Here is a 25,486-nt window from a genome sequence, read left to right as displayed (position 1 = left end):
TATGAAGCATCTCCTATCTTGGGTCATCCAGATACTCATGGAACATCCGCTCAATGGTATTTGGTGCTGCGACCAGCTTGACCTATTTTGCCTTCACCTCTGCACTAGACTTAAGTCCTGCCCTTCAATACCAAGTCAATGCAGAGGTTGTGGACAATTCTTGTGTTCCTGCTTGTGTTGCAGCCTGTGTTCGTGTTCCTGGCGTTATTTCCTGTGAAACAACAGGACATCCTTCTTTGGAAGTTGAACCCAGCACACCACAACTTCTTTCAGTCAGTGGGAGTCTATGTTCCAGCTGTTGTTCTTCTAGGACTCTGGTTCACTCAACAAGCTATGTCTTGTATTCTGAAACACCGCATCTGAAAAAGAATGAACATGGCCAGTATTTGTTGGTAACATGGATCCAGTATTGTAGCACAGGTATACTCTTTGGATGACACAATGTCTCTTTGCAGCCCATATTATCAGTCAAGCGAAGGATTAAGCTCTGAACCAAGGTAGACAAATCTTTGGTTTCATCTTCCACAGTTGCGAACCTGTCATACACACGTTTTATCTGGTTCTTTAGCAGATACAACAGTGGGTTAGCTTGGCCCATCGTACTGTCCTCCTTACAGACTTCTTGTGTGTAATCCTCAAAATGAAGTAGTATCACTGTCAGGCATTTGACTATATTCCATTTGTGTATCCCAATGGTAATGCTTTTAGTTACATTCCCTCCTCTTTGCATGACATACTTATTGTTCAGTTTGTACAGCTCAAGCATATGTTGCAACATGTAATAGGTTGAGTTCCAGTGTGTTGATACCTCCTGTATGAGAGCTTTAACTGGTACACTATAAGCACACTGAATGATCCTCAACTGCTTCCGGGATACAAAAGAATGGCTGAAATGTGTGCAGATTCTTCTGCAGATGATTAGTAAGTTGCTAACTAGGTCCTCTTTTTTGAGAAAGTCCTGCATAATGAGGTTGATGCAATGCACCAAACAGAGGACCCCGATATAACCACCATCTGCCATGGCCTTAACTATATTACTGCCTTTGTCCATGACAACAAATTCAATTCTGAGTACCAGCCATTCAAACACCTCGCTGTAAAAATCTTCCAAGATGTTTGCAACTGGATGGGATTTCTCAACTGCGAACATGGCTACTGTTGCATGCCACCGAAGGCCTTAAAAGTATCTTCAGCACTGAGAGCAATAGATATCTGTTGCCTAACCCCCACAAAATAGATCGAGTAGGCAGTGATAAACGTGTAATCAGTGGTTTGACAACTAGTCCAACAGCACTCTGCTACAAAGCTTATCCAACTAATTCCAGCAAATTTTGATGGAGCGCTGGAACAGCCACTCTGGCAAAGTAGGTCCTGCTTTTTATTTCGGGCAAATGGACACTACAAACCTTTAATAAAACACTCCTTTCACAAAAGAAAAAGGGAGGAGGTCCAGTACTGGCATGTTAGCCAGCTTCCCATTCTACAAACGTGCCATTGGGTGGTTGCATTCATAGGTCCCCTCATCCCGCCAAACATGCCCGTAAAAGTAGCCTGGAACTTTTTCTTTTCTGGTGCCACTGGTGGAGGCGACTTCCAGAGAGAAGATATACCAGCAGGTGGTAGACTCAATGTGCAACCTGTTTGGACAATCACTGTATGCTTCTGTGGTGTTTGCATCTGACTCTTGTGCCATTGCAAGGTTGCTGAGTCGGGTGATGACACTGGTGCACCGCTGGGGATAGGGTCGCTTTGCATAAAGATGTCACCCTTTTCTTCCTCAGCACCTACGCCTCTCACTGTGATTGGAAGCTCTGGAGCTGATTCCTCACTCTCATCACCTTGACCACCACCACATGAAGAAAGTAAGCCTGGGCGGAGTTCGCCTAGGGGGCTACGCGTAACTTTGCGAACTTGTAAAAAAACTCAGTAAGCTACGCGGATTTCCACGAGTGTGCAGAGTTGCTTTCTCTGCCCGTTAGCAATGCTTTTTTGATGTGCAGGAACACTTTCATGCTTGGGTAAAATATTGCCGGAACTTCACCACGCGGTCGCCCATGTGTGCGGCCATCTTGTTTTTCATGTTTGATATGGTTCTGGGGCTGTTTTTCTGTCCTCCCTATATCTTTTCAATCCTTTAGTTTCTAAAACCTTTTTCTGATCTTTTTTATTTATTATCTATCCCTCTCCATTCCTGAGTGTATTTAGCATTTTTTCTACTTTTTGTCTGTTTTTTAGTGCTTTTGTGACTGTTTTTCTATTACTTGTTTTTTTTCTTTTTCTCTTTACTTCCTACATTTTCTTTTCCAGCCCCCCTGTACTAGTTTTTTTTGTGCAGCACCACCTCCCCTTAACCCTGGCAGCAGACGGCAGGCCTGAGTCTTGGTACAGTCCCTGGGAGCATCACCAGCAGTGTGTGAGAGTGTGCAGGGCAGTGTTCCGCTGTTCTGGCATCCAGCGCACCCATAACCAGCTGACGGACCGGTGGTCCAACATCCTAGACCGGGAGCAGGACCTGCTGGACCTGCTAGGTTTTGAGGTCCCATAGCTAATTATATTTCTATTGTGTTCTGTTCTGTGTTATTGCGAATATCATTTTTTTCACAAATAGCAAGAATGCTGCTGCTGCTTACATGCAGGAAAGTTACATTTAAAAATCTTATATTATGTGATTGTTATTCGTCCAGACAGGTGCTCAGCGCTATTAATCATACTTGTTTGCAGCTTTGCACTGGCTTGGGCTGGTTATATAAGAGAGGTTAGAGAACTTAAGTTAGGTAATGCAGACTAGAAAGACTCCTTTCCTTTGGCCTGTCAGGGTGTCCTGTCATTAAGATAGTGGTAGTTAGTTAGTTAGTTACTTAGTATTATTTGGTAATTTAGCGGCCTGCGTGATGCATCCTCTCATGTGACTTCACTCCTAGTAGAACCTTTTGTAGTTTGTATGGTAAGTGGTAAGCAATCAAACAATTTACGTGCATCCATCTATGCATTTAAGAAGACTAAATGCAGATTTAGTGAAGTGGCCCGTCAAAAAGGGTTGAGAGATGATTGCAAATGAGTTCGGAACTTAGAAGCAAATATATATTTTTTTGCAATTCATTCTAAAGTCTTTGCAATAGGCAGGCTAGGTAGGTTTAGGATTCAGGAATCAGAATGGAACTGTGGAATAATAAAGATAGGACTAACCCTGCGCGTAGTTTGCGAAGTAGCGCTACGCGTAGCTACGCAAAGTGCATTTTGCAGTACGCGAGCTATGCGTAGCACTACGCAAACTACGTAGTGAGCTGTTCACAATGATTGCACAGTGCCAGATGCTTGTCCGCACTGTGCAATCATTAAAAACGGCATCTTGCACTATGTGAGCTGTCTTTTACTGCCGCTCAAGTAGATTTTTACTCTTGCAGCTTTCTCCATGCAGACAGGTAGTTTCTCATCGCGAGCATTTGCCAGCGGTCGCGAGCATATGAGACCACTCGCAATGACAAACCTGACCTACCCGCGTTGTGAATCTTGCCAGGAGGTTTATTTTCCACGCTCGCGATCGCCAACTTGATGTTGCTGATCGCGAACGAGGAAAAAGTCTTGCCGGCGTGTCATTTTGCTCGCTCGCGGTCGCCAACTTGACGTTGAGGACTTCAAGCAAGCAAAAAATTACAGCTTCGCTGTGCTACGCGTTTTCGCACTGTGCTTAGTGCTATTCATGTAGTGTGAAGTAGCGCAAACTTTGCAAATTACGCGAGCCTAGCGTAGTTGTCTGCCCAGGGTTAGATAGGACGGTCTGCGACCGCAATACTAGTCTACTACTAGTCAATCTGATTTAGGATAGGTTAACGTTATTGCAATTGCTGTTTCGTGTCTAAAAATCTTTTTGGAGTGATTATTTAATATTTATTTATTTAACACCAATCATTTTTGTCTCTTTAATTATGTCTTACATGATCAGCATCCAGGGGTAAGAAGAAGACTGTATCTGCTGAGGTGGGAGCCGGAGGGGCCTCCCAGGAACAGGAAGTGGCCTCAGATGCAGATGGCTCTGCTGGCCCCAGTAAGTACTCCTGTTGTTAATATTATATATTTCCCTAACTTTTACCGCTCTATTTCCGTTTCCTAATTTTATTTTTTACCAAATCCTTTTCTATCTATCTGTTTCTAAATTCTTGTTATTGCTCCATTATCTACTAACATTGTCATTTATATTTCTAGTCTCTGTTTTTTTGTTTACATCAAATCAAACAGCCTCTGACTCTGTATTAGTCTGTCTGTAGCATGCTGTCTTCTGTTTTTTCACTCAGCTTTCTGTCTCCCCTTATACATTTTATAGATTACCTAGTGGTGGTACTGTAAGACTCAGATAGCCCATTGGTCCTACTACTAGTACTAGTAGTAGTAAAGCCTCCCTACTACTACTAGTACTAGTAGTACTAGTCTGCTGTGCAGATTGATGTCCAAATAAGGTATTCTACGCATGTTTGTTGAGATGACAAGGCTTTCTTTTACTGTCTCATGCTCAATCAGTAAAAGATGGTCACTCACGTTGGACACCCCAAAGTGGTGTATTTGACTTTTTCTCGTCTAGGCCTAGTACTATTTTATTAGCAGCAGTTGATGGTGAACACTGAACAACTGATTACTGTGCATCATGGCTGGAAGGAAGTATCAGGAGGAGTACAGCACCATTATTTTCCAACCAAGAGAGAACTCCTGTCCGATCAGTTGGCCACTCTTTTTCTTCTTTTCATAAATTCAGATGCACCAAAAGCTCTGGCCACTGAGTTTGGTCCTTTGGGTTGTCCTCTTCTTGAGAGGCTTTTCAAAAATTGCCACGAACAAAATGCTTAACTGGATATTTTGTTCTTTTTGGTAGGACATACTGTAGTCCCAAATTGTAGTGATGTGTGTGGTGTCTGTATTGTATTTTTAAACTTGCTAAAAAAAAGTAGGGGAGATGTATATGGCATCTAAAACATTTGAAATGTTTTTCCCAGGTGTACTGACCACCAGTGCCTGGGCCAGCGGCGAAGGTGATGTCAATCCGGAGGGAGTGTAGTGGGGCTGAGCCTTGCATTCATACAGTGTTAAGTTAGCATGAGCTTATTAGAAGTGTAAACGCCATTTTACCTTTTGCTTTCTTTTACACATGGCACACACGTTAGATATTGTTTCGAGTTAGATTGAGAGTTTTGCATCACATGAGAATTACTTATTTTTCTACATTGCTAGATTTGCTTTGTGAGCTTAGTCTGAACAGTGAGTGCCGAGGCCTTCAAGGTTATATCAACACTGTTGCTGTTGTTCGAACTGATCAGCGCACGTTCTAGACATAACATGTATGCAGCTGTGGACAGCTCAGATACTGGCGCCTTTAATAATACACTGTGTAGGCATGATTGAACACACTTGGAGAACATTCATATGCTGAGAGCTTGTGCTGAACTCGATGTGATGCACTCCTGCTAATCTTTGAGGTATGGGGTCGCCTATGCAAGCCTAGGAGACCTTATTTAGTTATAAAATAACCTACTAGCAAGAGAGGGTGACATATAGGTATATATTTAACCTGTTTCCATTTAGCTTTATAATATTCTTTCTCCCTTTGTATTTTATGGAATAGTAACTATGCTGACAATCTTATTTCTTATCATATGTCTGCTTGTATTAGCTAAGATGCTGCAACTGAGATCACGGAGTTAAAATAAACATTTTAAACTTGCTCATGTCTCCCTTTACTCCCTGTTCTGGACTGGTATGAGAGTATAACGAAAGAGTGCTCATGTTTCCCACCTTACCTGAGGTATCCTAAGTCGCATGCTCTGGGTTGTCTAATCATTGGTGACTTTGCTATAGGACGAAGAGCTAATGAGACACTGATGCTAGTCTGGTAGGGGATTTTGGGTACTAAGGTGAGTTTTTGGTACACCCTAATTCACTGAGGTCCTGAGTCTCTGTACACAGTTCTGTGACTGAGCAGAATCCCTGCAACAGGAGCGGATGCCGAAGCTGCAGGGGTGAGCTAGCAGCAGTGGCAGGCGGTGGTAAGTCATAGTCCTTACTTATTGCCAACAATTAATACACTCACTGCAAGGGTGTACAGTACACTGTACTGCTGCTGAGTCTAAGTTGTTGTGAACAGTTGAAGAACACACATTTACTTAACATTAGCATTAGTGGGAGTTGAGTAACTAATGGCCTCTTTTATTCTATCTTCAACTCGGCAGAGAAAGTTTTATGACGAAGACAAAGAGTCAGATGACATGTAATATATGACTGGCAGAGAAGGCTGCGTGGGTGAAGGAAGGAGCCCCAGGATGCATACAGGTGGCTGATAGGATGCACAGTTGGTTGAAGGATGGGTGAAAGGTGAAAGAAATGATGCCTGCCTGGATGGGTGAAACTGTATGGGTGGAAGGAATCGTCCGGGGGGGTTTAATGGCTCAAACTCAAAGCCAAGCATGGACGCATGGGTGGTGGTTAAATGACAAATGTATGTTGTTGGTGAAAGGCTTGTTGAGATTTAGAATGAGACCATGTTTGGATGGATGGGTGCCTGGATTGTATCATGGGTGAAGAGTCAGACTGGATGATGAGAATGTAAAAAAAAATTAAACCGTGCCAGAGTAGCAAAGCCAAGGGTGAAGAATAAAATAATGCTAGAAGAGCAATACAATCATAAATGAAAAAACACCGGTAAGAATAAACAAGGACTGTTTTTTCAAGGTTTTTGATTCAAAGGTTTGAGGTTGTATTTCAGAATACTCCCTTGACTCACAGTAGTTTGGAAGCACAAAATATATATTGTGTATGTACCCACCCTCATCAATCGCCTCCTTCCAACTCTGAGGCCTACTCCCACTCCCTACCCATGTCATTTCGACTGTGTCAGCCATGGGTGGCCTATCGGCTGCATGGTTAACCTACAATCAAACAATAGTAGTACGTCATGTCATCATCATGTGACGTTGTGCCGTATATTGTCATCATTCCTATTAGTAAGCAATACCTATCATGTGCCGGCTCGGTACAAGGAAGCCGTCTTGAACTAAAAATTGCGATGAAATGAGCAACAGAGAAATCAAGAACTGACCCAGTCTTTGTCCTGAGGAGATCCCCAATATTGCCATTGGGGTACGAAACGTGTTGGCTTAGCCTCTAGGGAAATAACATGTGCAAGAAAACAACCAGGCAGTGGAAATCCTGGCAGATTGCTTATTCCTCTATACAACATAGTTACAGCTAAGGGCTTCCAAGAGTGTACACCGCCAGGAGAGGACTTTCTAAATGAGTTATTTGTAATCTCTGATGTGTTATGTTATTTTTGAACAAATGACTGGTCAAAAAAATTGTCTTAATGTTATTCGTTATTTTTTCTTTCTGTATATTTGTGATAATTCAATATGTCAAACAGTTCTGTGTGTCTTTTTTAAAAATGCAAAAGGTGGCTTGTTGATAAAATGCTAAAAAAAGTGTCATAAAAGTTTAAATGTATTAAGAAGTATGTGTGAATAAAACACAAGGGCTAATGAAAATTAACTGATTGGTCCTCTGTGTTGAGCCAGCACAGAAATCAGGCAGCTGGAGCCTTTGTTTGGTTTATATGGTAACGAGTCCCACTCTAGTTGTCTGGAAGGGCCCATCACCTTTTACTATATAAAACTTTAGAAAAGTGACATTTTCAGAATTTTAATTTAAAATCCAACTTCACCATATGTTAGGATTTTAAAAATAGGATTTCACAGGCGTCAAACTTGAATCAGTTATATCTTCCCATTTGAAAAATACACGTATGTAATAAATGAATCCCAAGGTTATCCTATGGGAGAAATAGGTTTCACCCTAGTGAAACACGAATTTCTGAGTTTTTCACTAGCAGGACATGTAAAACCTAAAAATACAAGTCCTGCTTTTCAAATACACTACACCATGCCCTCAGGGCTGTCTAGGACCTACCTGGGGGTGACTTGTATTTATTAAAAAGGAAGGTTTGGGTCTGGCAAAAGGTTTATTTTTCCAGGTCGAAATTCCACTTTGAAACTGCCCACACGGATGTATGTCATTACATCGCATACTAATACCACACATACTAATACCACGCATGCCATTACAACGCGGGTATTACTACGCAATGTCAATGACGTCGCATGCCATTACATCGCGTACTTTTACCACGAGTATGCCTTTACCACGCATGCCATTACAATGCAAAGGTATGCGTGGTAAAGCTTTACTTGTGGTAAAAGTGTGCAAGGTAAGTGACAACCCTACCCCTACACCTACACAACACACTACTCCCACCTCTACACTACCCCTAACCCAAAAACACTACCACACTACACTACCCACACTATTCCCACCCCTACACTACCCTAAACCCAAAAACACTACTATGCTACCCACACTACACCCACCCCTACACTTCCCAACCCAAAAACACTACCACACTACTACACTACCCACACTACTCCCACCCCTACACTACCCTAAACCCTAAAACACTACTACGCTACCCACACTACTCCCACCCCTATACTACCCTAAACCCAAAACACTACTACACTACCCACACTACTCCCACCCCTACACTACCCTAAACCCTACAACACTACTACGCTACCCACATTACTCCCACCCCTACACTACCCTAAACCCTAAAACACTACTACGCTACCAACACTACTCCCACCCCTACACTACCCCAACCCAAAAACACTACCACACTACTACACTACCCACACTACTCCCACTCCTACACTACCCTAAACCCTAAAACACTACTACGCTACCCACACTACTCCCACCCCTACACTACCCTAAACCCTGAAACACTACTACGCTACCCACACTACTCCCACCCTTACACTACCCCAACCCAAAGACACTACTACACTACTCCCACCCCTACACTACCCTAAACCCTAAAACACTACTATGCTACCCACACTACTCCCACCCCTACACTACCCTAAACCCTAAAACACTACTATGCTACCCACACTACTCCCACCCCTACACTACCCCAACCCAAAAACACTACCACACTACTACACTACCCACACTACTCCCACCCCTACACTACCCTAAACCCTAAAACACCACAGCGACCCACACTACTCCCACCCCTAAACCCTAAAACACTACTACACTACCCACACTACTCCCACCCCTACACTACTTTAAACCCTAAAACACTACTACGCTACCCACACTACTCCCACCCCTACACTACCCTAAGCCCTAAAACACTACTACGCTACCCACACTACTCCCACCCCTACACTACCCTAAGCTCAAAAACACTACTATACTACCCACACTACTCCCACCCCTACACTACCCCAACCCAAAAACCCTAAAACACTACTCCCACCCCTACACTACCCTAAACCCTAAAACACTACTACGCTACCCACACTACTCCCACCCCTACACTACCCTAAACCCTGCAACACTACTAGGCTACCCACACTACTCCCACCCCTACACTACCCTAAACCCTAAAACACTACTACGCTACCCACACTACTCCCACCCCTACACTACCCTAATACACTACAATAAACAAACACTCTAATACTACCCTACCCTAAAACCTAAATCACTACACTACATAAACATTACACTACTCTCCCTAGTACACTACACTAAACAAACACGACAACACCACAACACACACTAAAACGTTTTTTTTAAAAACACACACAACACAAACATTACCACACTACATGTAAACTACCCTAAACCCTACAAAGGTAACCCCCACCCCATGCACAAACCCCCTTACCTCTCTCCTCTCCAGGGTCACCGTCGGATCCTGCTTCCTCCTTCCTGCTTGCTTCACGTCGTTATGAGGAAACAGCCTAAGTTTCCTCACAACTACATGGATAGCCACCCCGCCGCCGCCATTACACATTACATCGCATGCGTTGTAAAAGCGCATGCGATGTAATGGTATGTGTGGTTTTACCACGCGTTGTAGCATCGCTTGCGTTGTAATGCATGTGATGTAAAAGCAACGCGTGGTAAAACCCGCGTTGTAATGGCTGTTCCCCGCCCAAACAGGCTCTGCAATAGCAGGCCTGTGCTATGTTTAGAGGGCTACTTAGCTCAGTGGCTCAATCTGTGCAGCAGGACCACAGTAGTATTTAATTAACAGGCCCTGGGCACCTGTAGCGCACTTTACTAGGGACTTATAATAAAATTACATTTGCCAATTGGGTTTGAGACACTATTTAGAGAGAGAGCACATGCCCTTTAGCGCTGGTAAGCTGTGGTAAAGTGCTCAGAGTCCTAAGGCCAGCAAGGCAAAAAGTCGGGGGTAAGACCACCCTAAGGCTGACAGGTCTAACAGCGCAGCACACATTTATTTAATGACATTGTGGTAAACCCTGACAAGGACAGTGATGATAACTTGAGTGGGGCTCTCACCCCTCTTAACTTATAACCCAATTTCTTACAGTATGCATATGAAAAGAAAATCCTGAATAATCGGTTACATATTAGAGCTAAGCTGAGGCTTTGTTTCTAAGTGATCCTCTTTAGCAGTTTCTCTCACCAGTCGTTGCCTCATCTATGACTGACTTTGTTTAGTACAATGACTATATATTACACTGCTAGATAAACCGAGCACCTCACACAGCATCTAACACATATGGTGCCAAATGAGTGCACACAGTCATATAACCAGAGGTTAGGTGGGCAAACACGTTTGTTAGGGGGCTCCCTGTGATAAATTCTGAGAAGGTGCCACATATTAAGAGCTCCTATAAATATTTGTTAATTGTGACACAACGATGACAACCTCCTGTTACTATTCAAGTGAAGATCAAATCAATTAGCAGTGCCTGACTTCTTCAATTTACATATTCTGACTCACAAACAGAATGCTAATGTTAATTAAAATTGTGACAAAGTGACAAGCTGATAATGGGAATAAAATGGTCTAATTCCTTGATTAGGAACAAAAGGAAATGTAACAGTGTTACTTGTTCAGTATTGCCAATCACATTTGGCAAGAGTGAAAAATCGGAGATGATGTATTTTGGCTTATCAAAATAATAGATTATTTTCATCCAGCTCCACAAAGGTATTACTCCACAGCTGGAATGTTAATGATACATTGCTGTGCACATTGAAAAATCACAGTGTATCTTTTAATGCAAGAGGATTTTTTAGCATTGCCTCATTTATAACAGTTAGGAGGGGCAACACGCTCATGCAGCTGGACAAACATGGCGCCTTGTACAGCATCAGAAGGAGAAAAGCAAACTATGTAATCCCCTCACAAAAATGTTTCCCCTGTAAGATGTTGAGTATGAGGCACTTTCAAGGAAAATAAAAGGCAGCCTCCATTGAAAAAAAATGAATATAAGCTCTAATATGGTAAAATACATCATGTTAACCCCTTAAGTGCTGCCGTCGGCCAACGGTCGTCACGGGCACTACCTCCCCAGTGCTGCGTGCGACCGCTGGACGTCCAGTTCAGCACCGGATAATGGACAGCGCAGCACTGGGGAGGTTTGTTTACTAGCTCCCAAGTGGTTAAGACACACTTTCAATGACCTGTTCTCATGTGTCAGGAATATTTTAAGAATTTTTTCATTGAGACACCACAAGTTTTATTAACTATATGTATGAATGCAAAGGTAAAGCCAAAGACCATATAAAGATAAGGGATGTATGGCTAAGGTGGATAGGTGTAAACTGTTGTGTTCCCAAGGTCAGCAGGCCTTATGGGCAACAGCACTGTTGCAGCGGCAAATTAATCTCAGGCACTAGATTTGGTTTTCTGCCACAAAGTACATGTTTGGGTACATGTATTGACCACCCCCCCATCCGTCAAGGCCTAAACCTTCAAGACAGTAGTTGGAGGGCTTAGGTAAGGAACACCCCTCCTTCCTGTGCACATAATGGGCTCACCAACTACCATAACATTTCTTTAAACAGACACAAAAACACTAAAACCTTGATGCTTGGTCATTAAACCAACATCATCCAATAAGAAGAACAGAGAGAGAGAGAGAGAGAGAGAGAGAGAGAGAGAGAAACAACATAATATTATACCGTACTTTAGGTCACAACAAAATCCTTCAGACAAGAAGATGTTGAAGGACAGGATCGGAGATTGTACCTTTCCCTCCCTTCTTCTCGCCTTGTGAGCTGTGGACATTGACAGGAATCAGACTGACCATCCGAGCTCGATACCACCGAAGGGCAGATACCAGTCTCAGGAGACACAGTCATGCTTGGGGTGGAATCTGTAGATTGGGAATATCTAGTTGGGGAAGCATCATCATCATCATTCCCCCTCTTCACTCCCCGAGGTTGCAGAGAGATCCCTTGTGGGCTGGTCAATAGGAGCTTGATAGTGTTTGAACCAAGACATATTCCTAGTAATGAATTCTCCTGCTTTCTGAGCAGTGATCATTGTTTCTTTCACTGACTGCACTCGCCATGGATCGATCTCAATAGTAGGCATGAAGTTATTCTGTGGATGCCTTTTCTTTACCATCACTAGCTCACCAACCATGATGGAAGTTTGCCCGGGTCTATGGATCTGGGACATTCAATCATTTTGTATCTGTTTTTCAGCAATTTGGTTCTGCATGGTTGATGGCTTGTCAATTTGGGGAATTACATCACCCTCTGGTCGATTCATGCACAGGGAGCTAGGGCTGACTTGGGTCGTCCAATGAGGTGTAAGGCCACATTCTCTGAGAAAAGTACAAATAACGCATTCCTTATGTAGTCTGTGGACCAGGGCAATCTGAAGCACCTTATTTAAAGTGCACATGTAGCGTTCTGCATCTCCATTCACTTGTGGCCAACGGGGTGAGACTTTTCTGATGAATGCCTTGGGACAGTAAGTATTCTGTAAATTCATAACTGGTGAACAAAGGATCATTGTCAGTGCGCAGTTCTTTTCTCTAGCTGAGGAATGGTTAGACCTGCTGTCATTGAGTCCATGACCTCAACTTCTGGATATTTTGAAAAGTCATCTATGATGACCAACATGTGTCTCCCATCTGGGAGGCTTCCAAACTCTGCCCTAGCTCTCTGCCATGGAAATGGTGGGATGTCTTCAGTGATGATTGGGGCTGGTGGTTCCACCAGTGCAGAGGCCCTACACAACAGGCAAACGGTTTGTTTAACAAGGTTGTCTAAATTTAGAAAACAAACATTACACCTCAGTCGAGACTTCGTCTTGATAATTCCTTGATGAGCCTAGAGAGCAAGATCCACCGATCATTGTTGTAGAACCCTGGGAATCACCAGACAGGAGCCTCTCGTGAGGCAACCTTCAGTGGACACAGCCAGATCTGCACGCACATTGTGAAGGGAATGTGAAGCTAATCATGCTTCTTCAATTCAACAGGCCGTTTTGCTGGTCAAGATGCACCATTTTCTGGAGGCTACCTTTGAGATAGCCAACTGGAGACATTCATGGCAGCCGTGGCCTCCACAATCTCCTCTAGAGAAATGGGTAGCAGTCTAGACTGTTCCATGACCAGCCTGACATATTCCTCCACTTCGTTGGCATATTACTCTTCTTCCTCTGTAGCTGGCCTTGCATGCCTCGAGAGACAATTGGCTGGAATCAGGGATCCAGGGCAATAGATGACTGTGAACTGGCATTCCTGTAATTGCAAGATCAATTTTTCTATTTTCACCGGAGGTTTTGAGGACACACCTATAAATAGCGGGATCAAAGGCTTGTGGTTCATATGAACAACAAAAGGTTGTCAATAGAGATAGAGATGAAAATGGCAACAGTCCCAGTGCACAGCAATGGCTTTCTTTTTGATGTGGTACTAACGTTGTTCCTTGTCTGTCAGCGCGTGGCTGGCATACGCCTCTGAAGCCCATTCCCTGTTGCCCTGCCTTTGTGATAGCACTGCCCCAAGGCCGGTGGGACTTGCATTCACCAACAGTTTGCACTCCTGGCAGGATTATTATAAACCAAGTTGGTGTCAGCTGTTAACGCTTGTTTCGTTGCTTGGAAAGCCCATTCCTGATCAGGCTCCCAGTTCCAAACGGCATTGGTCTTCGCTAGCTCTCTCAAAGGATCTTTGAGACTGGCCAAGTTTTGAATGAAAAGTCCACAGTATGTAACTATACCTAAGAAGCTTCTCACACCCGTGACAATGGTGGCTGACGGACCTGACTTGATTTTCTGGACTTTGGCCGGATCAGGTAATACTCCATGCTGAGAAAATCTGTATCCGAAAAAAGCTATCTCCTTCTAGAGGAAGGTGTATTTTTCACAATGGAGTGTCAGACCATTGTATCTAAGGCGTTGGCATGTGGCCCTTAGGTGATCAAGATGTTCTTCAAGTGTAGGGGTATGTACCAAAATACCATCACTGACATTGAGGACCCCTTCAAGGCTAGCCGACAGATTCCTTGTCGAATCCTGAAAAACTTTGTCTGTGCTCGAAACTCAGAAGCTAAGGCGCTTGTCCCGTCTGCGACACACATGAGTGGGACAGTCGTGATGGCCTGTGACTCTGGGCCCAGCAGTAGTTGGTTGATAACTAGCTCATAAATACATCTTTGAGAAGCACTGAGAACCACTAACTTTGGCCATGATATCTTCTACAGTAGGCGACAAGTGACATTCTCTCTTGATAGCCTGATTAGGTCGGCAAATGTCAGTGCACATCCTAACTTCGCTGAGTTGTTTGGGCTTTCGTGCTACCACAATTGGAGATACCCATGAACTTGAACCATCAACACTGTCGATGATATTGGCTTGTTCCAATATTTTCAGTTATTCTTCCACCTTTGGTCACAGGTGGAAGGTTACCCTGTGGTGTTTCAGTGTAACACGCTGGACCGAGCTGTCTACATAAGGATGTATCATGCAGACTTTGAGGCATCCTATCCTCTTGATCAGAAGTGCAAATTCTGCCAACAGGCAATTCACACTTCCCTGAAGGCAAAAGCGATAAGCTACAGGTGCTCAGCTGTTCAGCAACTCAGGAGCATTCCTGATCCCTCTTTAGTGACATTCACTTTGGCTCGTGAGGAACAAGATTCATTAGCATTTTCCGCTGTGAACACTCCAGCCAATGGGAGTGGAGCTGTGGAAACATATGTGAACACCTGCGTAGAGTTGGGGTGTAGCGTTGGCTGTGTAAGAAGTGCCTGCATCGTTGGTTGTGCCATAATATTGATGAAAGCTCCTGTGTCAATCAACGCCTGTACCTGATGTCCTGCAAGGAGAACACTGCACTTTGGGACACATTTTCTAGGATATCCATTTGGTTGCATGGCATGTATGACATGGATTGCCCCTTTAACGTCATCCTCATCCATATCTCCCTCATCCTAAAGGACATTCGATGTGTGCATGACATTGACAGGATTTATCCCCTGACCTTTCTGAACCGTGGAGCGGCACACTTTTGCAAAATGGTTCAGTTCATTGAATGCTGAGCCCTCTTCCTAGGGGCTGCACATGGCCCTTGATGTGGGCACGACCCACCACACCCATAGCATATCTTTGGCACAGTTTGGATTTTGTGTGTTTTATTCTTGTCATGGTTTCCACAGTAAGAGCATTGACAGGTTTGGCCTTTATTTGACATTGTAATGCTGCTTCCATGTATGCTGCTCGCACTTTGGGAAGTTCTTTTGACCTTCCCATTGTTAGCATATCTGTCATAGGCATTCCTTGGACCTGAAGAAAGCTTTCGCTCAGCTTTACCAAGATGCACCCCAGAACAAAACGGACTCTTATTTCATCATTTTTATTGGATAGGGTGCAGGTGCTAGCCAGATCTTTAAGGCGGGCATAGAAGGCATCCACTGACTCATCGGGTAGTTGTCATGCATTGGGCAGTAAGAAACGCTCATAGTCTGGATTTGCAAGTGGCTTGACATGGGCAGTTAGCACTTGTTTCAATGAGTTACACGTGAATGGAGGTCCTGCCTCCATGACAGATTTTCCTAGCTTGTGTATAGCTGCACCCCCTAAGTGTGGAAGCATAGAACGTCATGTGTCATTTTCTAGGGCCACTGCTGCAAAGTACATATCCAGGGGCTATACCCAGTCTTTACATTTTGCCATTTGCACAGTTGGTGGACCATCGGCTGTAAAGGGATCAATAGGAGGAATGGCTGTCTTAATTGATAATAGTTGCTGAAGGTGGTTAAATGTTGTTTAGTGTGAGGCACAAGGGTATTTGATTTGGGAAATCCCGGCATGCGCTGCCCTCCTCCTCACAACAACCAGTAACAGAGACCAGTCCCAGTGGAGCGGACAGCGTAGCAGGCAGCATAGCAAAGGTATCCCAGTATTATAAGGTCAAGGTTTCAAGAAGCGTTCATATGGAGCAAAGACACCACAAGAGTGCTAACATGAGTAACCAATGTAGAGCAGGTATATGAGGCACTTCCTGGGAGCCTCTGTGCCTCCCCCGGGTAGCAGGCAGAATGACAGGAGGAAGAGTGTGTGGCCTCCCACCGTCGAAACATAAGGTGTACCTGCTGTAATAGTGGCCTTCCAGAGGAGAAGAGGAAGGTCTTTATGCCTTGGAGACAGCTCTCCAGACGCAGTCAGCTGATGCTGGCTCAAACATGCCTCTCTGGGGGGCTGTGATGTCAGCTGCAGCACTTCAGCGAAGGCCAAAAGCAGGAAAGAGCAGCTGGGACCTTGGCGCTGTACAGAAAAGACAGCTTGCTTGTGCCCAATGTAAGCCGGCCTTATGGGAAACAACACTGTTGCGCGCGGCAAATGAATCTCAGGCACTAGATTTAGTTTACTGCCACAAAGTACGTGTCTCAGGCAGCTTTATTGACCCCACCCCTCTATCATAGCCTAAACCGTCAAGCCAGTGGTTGGAGGGCTCGGGTCAGGAACATCCCTCCTGCCCGTGTGCATAGTGGGCTCACCCACTTCCATAACATAAACCAATATAGTGGAAGGATGCAATAATTTACTGTGTCTGATAACACATATTAATCTAAACATATAATACCATACATATTCAAATAATGTGAAGAAAGTCAATTGTTGCAAGAAAATTACAATGAAACTAAGAGACTCCGTCTAAGAGATTTGTTGGGGAGTTACATCAACAAGAGCTTGCAGGTGCGCTGGAGGTGTAGAAGGTATTCGAAAGATAGCGGGAAATGTCTGCTCAAACATCACAGAGCCCAAAATTCAATACTTGGAATGTTCATTTCACCTACTTTAACCTTTTCTGGGGGCAGCCCTAGCCTTGCTCTCTTCCACATTTACCACTTTGCGGAATACATCTATTTGCACTATCTACACGATTTACAGGTAAGTTGTTTCAGTGCCTTCATTCTAGGACATGTGGAATGGATATGTTGATGAATTAAATAAAATAAGGCACCTTCAAGTTAATATTTCTGATCATTTAACATTCCCAAAACTAAAGTCAATAATTGGTTAAATCATTGGGGTAATTCCAATAAACCAGACACGTCTGTCAGTTGAACTAGACACAAAGGTAAGAAGCGCCTGGTGACCAAGATAGAAACAAGCATGGGCAAAGTCAGTCAGTTCCTCTTGGTCAATGTATTCCGGTCAGTTCTATTGAATTTGTCAATGCTTATAAAATTGTGTTGGCTCTGGCAAAGCTGATAGCAGCAGCCAGCTACCCTGTAAGTTATATTTTCAAAATGGCTGCCACTTTGTGTGATACAACATGACATGAAGCAACATGATTCCATCTTGAAAGCATAGAAAAAAATCTTTTTAATACTTTCAAGATGGCGGATACATTGTGTTGTAGGAAAGTGCCCTTTTTGATAAGCCTAGGCAGTGAACTCCGCTCCACTCGTGGAGTTTGCAGAGTTTTCCGCGTTATGTGGAGCTCACAGAGTTCTGAAGAACTCGGAGCGTAGTTTTCTTCCTTGCTCGTATTTGTCAATGTCAAGTTAGTGAGCACAGTGAGGAAAACCCACCTCCTGGCGAGATTATTCCTTGTTTGCGATTGTCAACGCCAAGCTGGCGAGTGCGAGTGTGGAAAATGTACCTCCCGGCGAGATTTCTCCATGCAGGCAGGCAGGTTTCTTATTGTGATTGGTTGTGAATGCTCACGTCCGCTCGCATTGAGAAACCGTCCGTTCGCGTTGACAAAGCTGCCGCTCAAGTAAAAAATCTACTCGAGCGGCAGAAAGGAAGGAGAGCCCGCTTGCGATGTGCATGGTGCTGTTCACAATGATTGCACAGTGCGAACAAACACTCGGCGCTGAAAATCACTGCGAAAGGCATTTATCTAATGCACTCTGCCACTTGCAGAGCTCCGTGTAGCGCAGCAGAGTTTTATTTGCACTTCGCAAAGTTCCGCATAGCGGAACTCCACAAACTCTGCCCAGGTTTAATTTTTTTATGGTCACCCCCGTACGTTTTGTCCCAGTGCTGATGGTTATGACTCTGAAAGTGAACTGGAGCCTGCTGCCCAGGCGCAGGCCCCTGTGCCAGTGCTCTCTCCCTAAACCTGATATGTGTGAATTGGTAGCCGGAATTGGCAAAGGATCCTGACCCACTTATAAGTCCCTAGTATATGGTCCCAGTGGTTTCTAGGGCATGGGTATTAAAGGGGGCACCAGGGCCTGAAGCACTGTTTTGTGCCACTCTGAGTGACCCAAGTAAACTACTGACAGCAGGCGGGCCATTACAGTCTGCTGGAGCTGTGTAAACTGCTGGAACTCGGCTTTGACATTATAATGTGAGGCAATGCACTATTTTTAATATGCACCAGTCACCTCAACGGAAAGTTTCCTACAGCCCAGGAAGCAGGGTGAAATATATTAAATCTGTGGACATGTAAGCGCAAGCTTATATGTCCCTATACTGGCTGTTGTCATTAACCCCTTTGCTGCGACGGCAATTCCGCCGCAGCGCTAGGGGGGGGGCCACGCGGCGCTCCTATGCTCATGACGGAACTGCTCCGTCACGAGCCTCGGGCGCGCTGTACTTGTGACGGAGCGGTTCCGTCATGGCCCCGCCCGCTCAATAGAACGCGCCGCACCATGCAGGCGCGAAATCAGCGCCACGCAGGCGCGCCGAGCTGGCCGTGAAAGAACCGCTTCGTCACCAGCACAGCGCGACTGAGGCTGGTGACGGAGCGGTTCCGTCACGAGCATGGGAGGGGTTAAAGGACACTGTAAGTGAAAGTCGTACATAGGGTAACATGGGCTGGCAAACAGGCAAACCAGAGTCTGGCAGCTCCATTATGGTATCAACTAAATATGGCATATTTGGTATCAAACAATGTGTCTCAGCACCCTGACATTAATCTTATGTCGAGGACGATGTGGCATGCCCCCAGGTGGTTACCTATGAGGTTGCCCACTTGGTTGCCTTAACTATCTGACCCCCTGCCAGGAGGTGTGAACTCTCCCAGGAGTCAGAAACAACGGGGTACACAGGAATGAGGTCCCACCATCCTCCCTCACAGGCTGGTTAGTGAAGTAGCACATCTAGGCAGTTAGCTTCAAAGGCTGCACCACCAATGATATGCAACCAGGATGCCTCACAAAGGAGGGAACAGCCCTCCCCCTAACCCAGGCACATTTGTACTCAGCAGGCTCGAAAATAACATAGTCAGTAGGTGTACACCTTCTGAAGGGTAGCCACATCTTTAGGGTGGGCTACCTGATCTGTACAGCTGAGGAAGACTTCTGACATTTTAAAAAGTGGTAGAATAGTGATTTCTGAGTAGAAAAGGTGAGATATACCACCTGATGAAATCACCTCAGGGGCGGATTAGTCTCTGGGGGTAGTAGCCACTTGCAATCACACCTGTAACGCCCCATAATCTAGGATTTAAGGGTTTTTGATGCCAAAACCTCAAGTCCAAATCAAACTGTATAAAAAAATCCAAAGTGGAGACCAGAGTCTGCGATACAGGACCAAGAAAAGGATATTCTGCACCTATAGCAACACTCCTGGAACTGCATGACTGCAACTCATCATTCGCTAAAGCTTGGTTCACCAAGATAGTGGGGCCCCTGTGAGAGCCAGAAGCACCCTCAGACTCCCCTGGACTAGTGACACTAGTCTTGTGCAAACTGCAGGTAAAAGAATGCTCTGGATCCGAAGAATCATTTGCTATTGGGCGTTCTGAGGGATCGCCCAAGTCCAGGTTGTGGGAAATGTAGTCCTTTTCTCTACGAAGTTTCAGTTACCGTGCTCCCAGGTGTCACCAGACATCGAAGTAGCCATCTTCTGTACTTACAGCTGCCAAGGCTTATTGGTCGCCAGTGCAATAACTGACCCCTTCACTTGACGCTGCATCTAAAGGGAACTCCATACAACTTTCCTCCAACTTCAGCAGTGGCATGTTGTTGAGATTTTGCACCCTGTTTCACAGCAGCACAGTGTAAGCAGTAACAACAGTTCTCCCACAGCTCCCGTTCAGCACCAGGGACAGCCAGGACAACTCTGCATCTGGGTTCCATGAGCCAGGGAAAATTGAACTGATTGTTGTGCCTTGGTCCTAGGACCCACATCACTTTTACCCTCTTTGGGTTCCACAAAATTTGACCTGCAAATCACAAATTATTCCTGCCATTTTTTCCTATTGACTGCAATGCAAAGGTTCTGCAGTATTGAATTGGTGTGATTTACGTTTTCTTTTTAAATCCATAACTCTAGTTTTATGTATCTGATCAATTTCATTTTGGTGTCTAAATGAATATCTTAATATAAAAGTCTACTTTTTTTTTTTTAATTGGTGTCAGATTTCTTTCGAATTACGCCAATTACTTATCGTCCATGTTGGTACTCTGAAATACTTAACACATGTTCTTCTAGTAAAGCCTGCCTGCTCTTTCCACACTACCAGGACTGAGTTAAGTATTCAATTCAATTCAAAATATCTTTATTCGATTGTTGTGTGCAATCATAAAAGTACAAATAAAAAACTACACATTTACAGTATAAAAGAAAAATGTAGAAATACAATAATTCATTGGATTCATAAGCGAGACAATTAATTTTAAAAAGCAGTTACAATAACAATTACAGTTTTAAAGTGCAGTTAAGTGGTCATACGTTTCCTGATAGAGTTAAGTATTTATTATTATAATTGCAAGGACCATCTTTTGGGTCTGTGAGAGTATTGCATGGCGAAGCCTAACCAGCATCACCACATAATACTCAACCATCCTACATGTGTCATGCTACATTATGTCATCGAATGTGGGAGGCATCATTGAGGGTTATAAAGTCAGGGGGCAGAAAGTTAGAGGCGGGGAGAGAGAAATGTCAGAAAACAGAGGGAGTATACAAAGCGAAACTGCAGCAGTGCTTTGGATTGGAGGGAGATAAAACACTGAGGAAGAGGAGGAGAGAGAGATGTGGTGGCTGATCAAGATGAAGAGAGTGAGCGGAAGGAGAAGGACATGCACTCCACACAGTGGTAAATGGCAATTGCACCTACAAACGAAAAGACAATGTTTTATTTTCAGCAGTGGGAGGATACTGGTTATTCAGTTAAAAGAAATGGAGGAGAAGGTAAGGTCTAGTGGAGGTAAATGCACAAGAAGGGGTAGGAAAGTTATCAAGTATGGAGCAAGCATCTCAGATAGACAAACATACTGTTTGTGACTGCCAGCTGAAGCTGACTGTAGCAAGATTGAAATCGCAATGGTATTTCACTGAGGGGAAGGGAGCTCCTCCAGTTGGTTGTGTATTCTGGTCCATGGTTTAGAATGTATCAATTGGGAGGGCATGCTATGGCCAAGATATTGAATTGCTTTCAAAATATTCTTTGGTTCAGGGTTTGCAGCTTTTATCCTCATTTTGTAAATCTTTACTTGGTGAGTAACCACAGTTACAAGCTGAATCAGCACTCCATTAAGTGATGTGTGGTAACTGTGCATCTGTGGTGTTTTTCAAAGACATTTGAGGTATACCTGATGATTGCTTCCTGCATTTATTCCCTAATCCCTAAAATCAAACTAGTAATAGTGCAGAAGTACTATATTCAGGATAGAATGTACCTATAGGGCCATCTGGCAGAGGCAGCAGGGCGATCTGACAGGTTAGTCTGATGGCTGCTATTTTGGTTGTTTGTGGCTCTGTTTTATGGTTTTGTGGGCCAATTTTTACTGTTAATTTCGTTTTTACTACACACTTTGCCTGCAGGAAGTACCAATGCATACAGTTCTATAGACCTTGGAAACAACTATGCAGCAGATCTTTACTACAACTTCAAAACTAAGCTTAGTCGCAGAGCGTGGGCCACTTTTCTACCTATTTGATTATCTATTGGGGCCACTTTTGTTTTAGTGTCCGGGTCTATTTTCTGTTCCAGTCTGACCCTGACGGCATTACCTCACCTGGTGGAATCCCAATTCCTGGTTGTGGTATTTCTGCATATGGAGTCCCTTGATTTTTATAATGAAGGCCTGGATCCAGAAGTCTGATCATTATATACATTCACGAATAATGTCATCTTCATGAAATCAATTCAGTTACAATATATGGAACAACATTTGTAGTACAAAGTCCAGCAAAATCTATTTCGAACTTTCCAGCCAAGAAAGGTTTTGTATGGAAATTCTACCAGAAAAATGTTTTGTAGTGTGACATTTCTCCCTTGGGCAAAGTTGTGTGTATGACAAACTTTGAGCTTGATGACTTAGAAAATGTCTGTCAGTTTTGTCCAAAATTGCAGGTGAAGTGTTAATTCAGCACAGCCACAGCCAAAGCAGCATATTGCTAAACAACACATTTGAAATAGCATGGATGTTCATATATGCAACACACAGCAGTGCTGCTGTCACCCTCTAAGGGAGACAGTTTTACAGTGATATTGATATTGTTCAGAACGTTAGATAGTCTTACAGCCACTCCATTGCAGCAATAGCTTAAAGAGGGTACGTGTGTTGCTGCACTAGACCAGAATTGAAAATCATATTACAGGGGCACGATTTAGGTGTCACTCTGCGCTGCATTCATTTTTTTAAATCTTGTTGCTTTTAGGCAGGGGGCACGATTTTGGTGCTCGCACTGCGACCTAGTGATTTTTAATCTGTTTCCTGAGCATTACTCGCTCTTGGGGTGCACGCTGCTGTGAGAGGGCAGAGGGGCACTTCACCAGGCGCCTGCACTGCGTGTTTATTTTAAAAGCTTTTTGTGTTCTTAATTCCTGTGCCACTGTCACTGCATTTATTTTTGTGTGTATTCCCACTCCCCGTTCCTCCCTGAGCCGAGCTCGTGGTATGGAGGGAGGTCTTACTTTCCTCTTTTGCACTCACTTCTGGCAGAAGCGGGGGGAGCGGTCTAGTCTTCCTGCCGCCTCCTCCCTACATAAACGATGTGCTGGCCGACGCGCAGCGGACGCGACGGTGGCGCACCAGAGTCCTGCCCGTCTGCGCCCGTCCGCGACCAGATGGGACCAGGGGCCACCCCCCCTGCCTCTTCAAAAGTTACTTTTTCGTACTCCAGTGAGCCCCTGATGAGTCTCAAGCCTTTACAATGTTTGCGGCACCACCCCCCTCTGTCCTGCCTCCTTGCCCCTTTAAGCTGCCCGGAGTGCAATTTATCCTTATTATCCCTCCCCTCTTTGCTTGATATAGCCTCTTCTAATTTTTCCGCAAACCCCATCACGGCACAAACCCCTTAATTCCCCTGCTGACCTCACTTTTATCAGCCTAAATTGTAGGTCCTTACCGAAGCATAGGAACGACATCTTTGACCTCATCACTTCCACTCAACCAGCTGCTATGTTTCTCACGGAGACTTGGCTGAATGACAGCTCGGGCCCCGACATAGCCTCTGCCCTCCCCGATGACTACACTTATGTAGGTAAAAATAGAGTGGGAAAAGAGGGAGGCGGTATAGCAATAATTTTTAAAAGAACTTATTCTTGTAAATGGGAAGACCTAGCTATTCCTAATTGTGAAGCCGGACTGTTTAAACTTCTGGGGGGCGTGGCCAAGATGGCGGGCTGACAAGAAGCTCTTGCCGTGAGCTCCTGAGACCCTGGAGCCCTTGAACCGTCCTGCGCCGCTGATCTCCCCCGGATCGAGCGGAGGAGAGGACGGACGCGGCTGTGAGCCCGAAGTGAGCTGTTTGGAGCTTTTCGGTGGCGCCGGAGCATAGCGCGACGCCTCGCTGCGCTGGTCCCTGGAGCAGGCGAGCATCACGGCTCCGACGCGGCCACGGGAGAGTGAGGTGGCGGCCAGCCCACGGTGCCCCTAAGCCGTGGTGAGTCTCCGACCCCGCCGACCGTCGGGGGTCCAGGGGTATACCCCTCCCAGACCCCTGAAGGTGGAGGAGATGACCGCGGAGGAGCCGCGCCTTCCGCAGCGGCCTGGGGGAGGAGCCGGCGTAGAGTCGCTACGCGATCCCGGGGATTGGCAGGGCCGAGAGGCCTAGCGGGCCGGAGATGCCGGCGGATTCCCTTCAGGGGCCACAGCTGTGAGGTGAGCTGTGTGGAGCCCCGGGGGACGCCTCTGACCGCCCAGCCGGTCCGCTTACAGTGGGGAGGATCCGGGAGCTGAAAACGGGGGACACCCACACTGAGCCTAGGCGGAGGAGCCACAGCGCAATTCGGCGATCCTGCCTACCGCCGACTCATTGACCCCCGGACCCACGCTGTGGTCCCAAGCTCACAGGGGGGCTTACCGGACCCGAGGACCGCCCCAGGGCCCTACGGACAATTGACCTACTAGCTGCAGTGGCGCGACCCGGCCGGGAGAGGGCCTGCCCCATATTGAGTCCCCCAGTGCGGCGGTGCACGCCCGGACAGCTGCGAAGGGGTGGCGTCACGGCCTACAGCCTGGAGCCAGCGTGGTGGTCTGCTCCTGGGCAGGAAGGGGCACTTAGAAGGTGTCGCTGTTGGACATTGGTTGATGCCCCTTTCAGTCGACGGACTTGCAGTTGTGTATTGACTATTGCAAGAAAAGAAAAGAAACAACCCTGCCCTTGATATATTCAGGTCCCAAATCGGATCCAATTGATACTAATGGGGAGGTAAGTCTAGGAATCAGAACTGCACAGAGTATAAGGCAAGTCAATGTACATATGCATCAGGAGAGTTTAGGTTTTTTGATATGTATATTATTTATTGATTTATTTTGATTTTACGTATCAAATTGGCAGTGTACAAAAAACTATTTACATTTTTATAAGAAACACATAATATATACATTTTTAGATATTCCTGATAAAAGATAAGAATAAAAGGAAGAAACAAAATGTTATACCTGTCAGCAATCCTACCCAGCAAAGTATTCAACACCATTCATTTAATTCGTAATGTTCATCCCCACATTCATACACACCACTTTCATTCACTAACATAATCCTAATTTTAACAGCAAAACAGATTTCCTAATATATACAACATGGAAATGTATGGTCTATTCCATGGGCTTTAGTAAATGTTCAGGAGTTAACGACAGTAAGGGAAATCCTGATGAATATATGGAGATCCTGATGTTTATAAGTCTGTCGTTTTCCTGGATGCGTAAGCCACGAAAGCCGACGCGCGTTTCGGTGTAA

The sequence above is a fragment of the Lissotriton helveticus genome, chromosome 12, assembly GCF_964261635.1.
Source record: "Lissotriton helveticus chromosome 12, aLisHel1.1, whole genome shotgun sequence".
Classification (NCBI taxonomy): domain Eukaryota; kingdom Metazoa; phylum Chordata; class Amphibia; order Caudata; family Salamandridae; genus Lissotriton; species Lissotriton helveticus.
The sequence above is the reverse complement of the archived record's forward strand: the minus strand, read 5'-3'. Positions refer to the sequence as shown.